Raw genomic sequence first — 6084 nt, forward strand, 5'->3', positions numbered from 1 at the left:
AATTAAAAATTAAAATAAAGATAATTTAATATTTTTAATGATATAATATGATATAATATATAAATATGAGATATCATTAGAAGATCAATTTTAGAAATTAAAAAAAATATAAAAATTGGTATATAAAAATATATTGAGACTTAAGTAGAAGTTAGAAGTAAGAAATTTAAATTTGTGTTAGTTAAAGACGAAAATAAAATGAAACGATATGACAAAGCTATCTTATTCTTTTTCATATTAAATATAATTATATGTATAATAATTTAATTATTTTTAATTTCAAGCATTCTTTCAAATATAACTTTTGCATACAGTTATATTTTAATATAATTGGAGCAAATAATGTATGAGCTTCAATATAATTAAATGAAATTCCGATTATTTAATAAATTCTTTGTTATTACACACATAATTTTTAAATTTAAATGAATATAATAATAATGAAAATTAATTGAAAATGTAAAAAATTTAATGAATTTTATTTTAACCATATTGATTTAATATATTTAATAATTATGAATATTTATGTCTATTCAAATATAATTCTTAAATACTTAAATACAAAAAAAATTTGGTAAATACAATTACAATTTGGTGAAGATAACATTATATAATTTGGTGAAAATAACATCCAAATATCATATATATAATTTAATAAAATTTTAATTGCTATTAAAATTATTCTTTGAAATATTTAAAGTTAATATTTATGCAATGAAAAATACTTATTCAATCGACACATATATTAATTTTATTTTACATTTTAATTCATTTTAATTCATTATTATATATTTATATCATTATTATATATTATATATTATATACATATATTTTAATACATTTTAATTCATTATTATATATTTATTTATTATTTTAATTATCTTTATCGTTTCCTTACGAATATTAAATAATTCTCGATTAAATTCTTTATGAACTTTAAATAAATCTTTATTTTTATTATTATTTTATTATTCTTTTTACAACAAATGCATGATTTTAATTTTATATGAAATTATATGAAATCATATAAATTATAAATGAAATTTTTATTGATATTATATTTGTAATGAATTTTAAACTATATTTTAATATTTTATAATGAAAGTAAATAAGTACAATATAAAGTAAATTGAAAAAAAATTCATTTCATTTTTACATAAAAGTATTCAACAAAAATTTGTTTTACAAATTTATTAAGATTATTTATTTTAAACTGAAATAATTAAAATAACGAATTTTTTATAAATATAACTATTTCTATAGATTAAAATAAAAAACGTAAAAAACAAAAAACAATAAAAGATATTAATATATTGCAAATATATTTTTTATTTGTATGTTTATATTAAATATTAAATATAAAAATTAATTATATAACATATTGTTTATTATTATACTATATTATTCGAATATTTTTGAAAATAAAAATCCATAAATAATTTCTATATTGACAATATTAATTTTGTCAAATATAAATATAAACAAAAACATTTTTCAATAATTGCAAGAATAAATTAACAAAACTAATAATTTAAAAGCTTAATCTTCTTATCACTTTCAGTGACCTTGAAAAAACCTTGAAATCTTAATATCAAGGTTTTATATTCTATATTTATAATTTTATTATATTCTATATTTTTAAATTTTTTATGATTATACAATTGATAATATATCATATTCTTTTTACAACAAATTCATTATTGCTTGAATATTTGATTTTTTTTTTAATATATATTAATATAATTAGTTATATTAATATATTAATATATATTAATTATCTACAAATAATTGTATAATATATATATATATATATATCGTATAATATCTACAGCAAAAATATTGAAATGATTAGAAAAAATATAATTATAATGAATTTCTAAGTAACACTGTTAAAGTCACTGGAAAGTGATGAACGATTTTGAATATTGCACAAATGGAGGGCCTAAACTAATGTTACTGCTCGAAGGACTATCTACTATCATAGCACTGTATATTCGTTTATATTATGAGCTCGTAGTGAACGAATGATGATACTTCGACTTTTTGCGATTAACTGTGATGATTCTAACTATATTTTGATATACACTGTATCGTCGTCGAATTCTCATTTCTATTTCTATATCAATTCTATCGCGATTCTTGGTTTTTCCTCCAATCCTTGTCTTTTGAGAAAAAATGCACATAGAGAGGGGATTGGAAAGACCAATGGTCGTGCTGGAAGACGGCCTCGAAGGATAGGCCCTCGCGGGGTAGCATCGCAGCGGGGTCAGGACCTTCGCGCTCGCTTCCACGATGGTCCATCGCATGGCGTGCAAATATGACTCGTGAAGTGACTGTTGTTATGACATCTTTGTTTAAATTAGAGATCTGGAAAACGTTAGCAAAACCATGCCCCTTCATAAATTATTGTTAAACTATTGACTGTACTCGAAGTATTGAAAACACAAGCCAGGTTACCCGACCGCTTCACAAATCCTTAACAAACATAATAATTAATATAAGTTGGTACGAGTTTTAATCGAATGATAAATAATTATGATAAATTGTGTAAATTGCAATGAAGTTTAACATAATTTAATTATTATTATTGTTTATTAAAAATAGATTGGAATGTTAGAAAAGATTGTATTCGTAAGTTCATAAAAATATTTTTTTATGAATATCTTTATGTATTTCTATCTAAAAAAAAAACTAAGATCAAGCAATAATAATATATATATAATATATATATTATTATATATATTATATGTATAAAAAAAGATTGTTTAAAATAATGATTTTGATAATATATTTCAAGATCGTTAAAATTAATAAAAAGGCATTATTATTTCCACTTATTTGCATAAGTTGCATAAAATTTTCTATTATAAAATATTTTTTTTAACAATTTTTAACATTCCTAAATTTTCTAAATTTTTCTAATTTTAAATTATATTTTTATTATATTTAAATATTTTTTCTTAAAATTGTTAATTTTTTTCATTTTTCTAAAATTTAAAGAATATTTTTCAACAATTCGATTCAATAAATATCGAGAAAAAGAGAAGAATTCTTTTCTATAAATTTTCTTTATGATGAAATGCACAAAGGTCCAAAAATAGTATTATCTACAACTCGAACTCATTCAAAGAGTTATTCATCGATTACTTGAGCAGTTATTCGTCAGTCTATTACCGAGGAAGGCATCAAATCTTCCCCAAGAGGATCATAATTCGCGATTTTGCGTTTCCTCGTTCGAGAAACCTTACGAAAGATAACATTCGGTACGATCGTATCGTAAATTCGATGTTGAATACGATAAAGTGTATTTCGCGTATTCATAAAGTGTAAGTCTGTAAAACAAGTGCGTAACTGCAATATCTCTGCGAAAATATTTTATATAATTCCAAAATATTATTAAGTAAATATACCATTTAATGAACACAATGAATATAATATCTTAAATAATTTCAAGTTAATTTCTTTTTTTTTCATTAAAATTTGTAAAAAAGTTGATTATTATGATATATTGATATGATATATTGATTATCAATTATTTTCCGCATTTATAATTATTTTTTAAATAAATTGTTAAAATAAAAAAGAAAAAAATATTAATAATAAAAATATATATATAAAAAATTTTTTATCACATTTATTGAATATAAATTGTTAAAACAAAAAAGGAAAAAATATCAATAATAAAAATATATATATATATATTTATAATTTTTTATCGCGTTTATTGAATGTTATGAATTTTTAAAAATAAATTATTTTTCTTAATTTTAATTTTTTTTCTCAATTTTTAATTTTTTATAGTTATAGAAATTTAATATTTTTATATAATGATGCAATTCAATTTTCTTTTTATTCTAATCATTTTTTATAACAAAAATAGATTAAAATAAGTTAATAACACTGTTATATTTTTAATATATTCTTATATTTTTTTTCTTATTTTAAAAGTTGCAATTTCAATATGATTTATAAAGATAAATAACTAAAGAATTAATAATATATATACTATAATAAATATAATAATAAACTTTTAGTTATAACTCAATTTTATTATAAATTTTATTATGAATTATTAATAATATATGAGACAATGTTAAAGTCAACTTTTATAAATAAATTTTTATAAATCATCATCCAAATATCAATAATATTGATATGTTATCGATAACATATGAAATATACTATATTTTTATTATATATGATGAAAATAATTAAAATTTCAAATTTTTCTTAATAAAAGTTATTAAAATAAGTTATTAAAATATTGTTAACGATTATTTATAGATTAATAATTATTAATTATGAGCAATATTTCATTTTCAAATATATATTTAAATATCAATTTATATTTAATATCAATTTAACAGTAAAATGAATAGATAAGATCAATAGAAGTAAAATAGAATGCAATATAATTTTTCATAAAACTTATTTATTTTTATTACAACATATTACAGATAATATTTTTATATGTCTTAATGATAACTTTGAATAAGAAAAAAGCTTAATTATTTCTATTCATTAAGAATATCTTAATGATATTATCAATATATTAAAAATATCAGTAAAATATATAATTACAATTTTAAAATGGATTTTTTCTTCCATACTTTCATACTTATCAAAAAAAAGTTTTAAACTTCAAATTTATATGCCAAATTAATATACCAATAATAATTTTTTTAGTAAAATTTTTAATAAAAATTGAAATTTTATTTCTTTAATTTTTTTTAATATATTTATTTATTATATTTATTTTTTTATATTTATATTTATTATATTTATATATTATATTTTTTTTTATATTTAAATATATATTTTTACTTAAATATATTTTTAATTTTTATTTTTATTATCTTATCAATTAACATTTTTTTTATATTATAAATTTATTGCTATTTCAAAATGAATATATAAAATAATTCGCGATATAAATGATTCTTACGAAGTTTTTTTTTACAAAGTTCATCAAAAATTATTGTTAAAAAATATGAAATTTATTAAAAACAAATTAATTATAAATTACCAAATAAAAATTTATAAAATCAATAGAAATAAGTTTTATTTGATTTATATCACATTTGATGACATCTTAAAAATTAATCATATTCAGATTTTAACAGCTTTTAATATTATTATGAAATACAGTTTTTGCATATTATAAAAAATCATGAAATATATCTTTCGTTTTTCTCTAATAAACACTCATCCATATTTCACAAAAATAATTATTTTTCATTGAACTTATATCCAGAAAAAGAGAAAGAGAAAGAATCTAGAGAAAGAATTTCTTTCAAATATTTAAATAAAATCACTTACTTCTTTATACGTTTGTCGACATAGTCGTCATATGCCTAACAATTTCATTGAATAACATGAAAATAGAAGTGGACCAGAGAAATCTTACGTTTATTGAAATTAATTGAAATTAAACGGTTGATATGGGAATTATTTATAAATAGAATAATTCGAAATTGATCGAACGACGATATTGTTTCTCGTTTATATCGTTTGAAGTGTCATGATTGAGTGACATGTGGCTGCGTCAGTTCGGACGAAATTTGTTTGACAATAAAATGAGATCAAGATCGTTTGATTGATGCTGAGAAATTTTACTGGTAAAATTCATTTCGATATTTAAAGGAAGAGAATTTTAATCTTTTAAAAATGAATTTGTCAAAAACAAAAAAAAAATTATTTTTTACTTGTCAATTTTATTTTTTTTAAATATGTTTATAAATATGAAATTTTGAAATATGAAATAGATATATCTTCACAATTGTGAATGTAATTTAAGATGATAATTTAATTTATATTTATATGTAAAATGGACGAAATTATAGCACACTATAATTTTCTTAATATTAATATATTTTATCCAAATTTTAAATATATATCATATAATCTTATATATTTTTCTTAATAAACAAGTAACGTTTTTTTCTATAAATTTTTTATAAATAATTATATTATAATTGTAATTATAATTATATATATAAAAAATATATATGTATATATTATATATATATAATATATGTAATATATGTATAATATATATATATATATATATATATATATATATAT

Source organism: Apis laboriosa, unplaced genomic scaffold, assembly GCF_014066325.1.
Source record: "Apis laboriosa isolate Shangri-la unplaced genomic scaffold, ASM1406632v1 scaffold39_cov144, whole genome shotgun sequence".
NCBI classification, from domain to species: Eukaryota; Metazoa; Arthropoda; class Insecta; order Hymenoptera; family Apidae; genus Apis; species Apis laboriosa.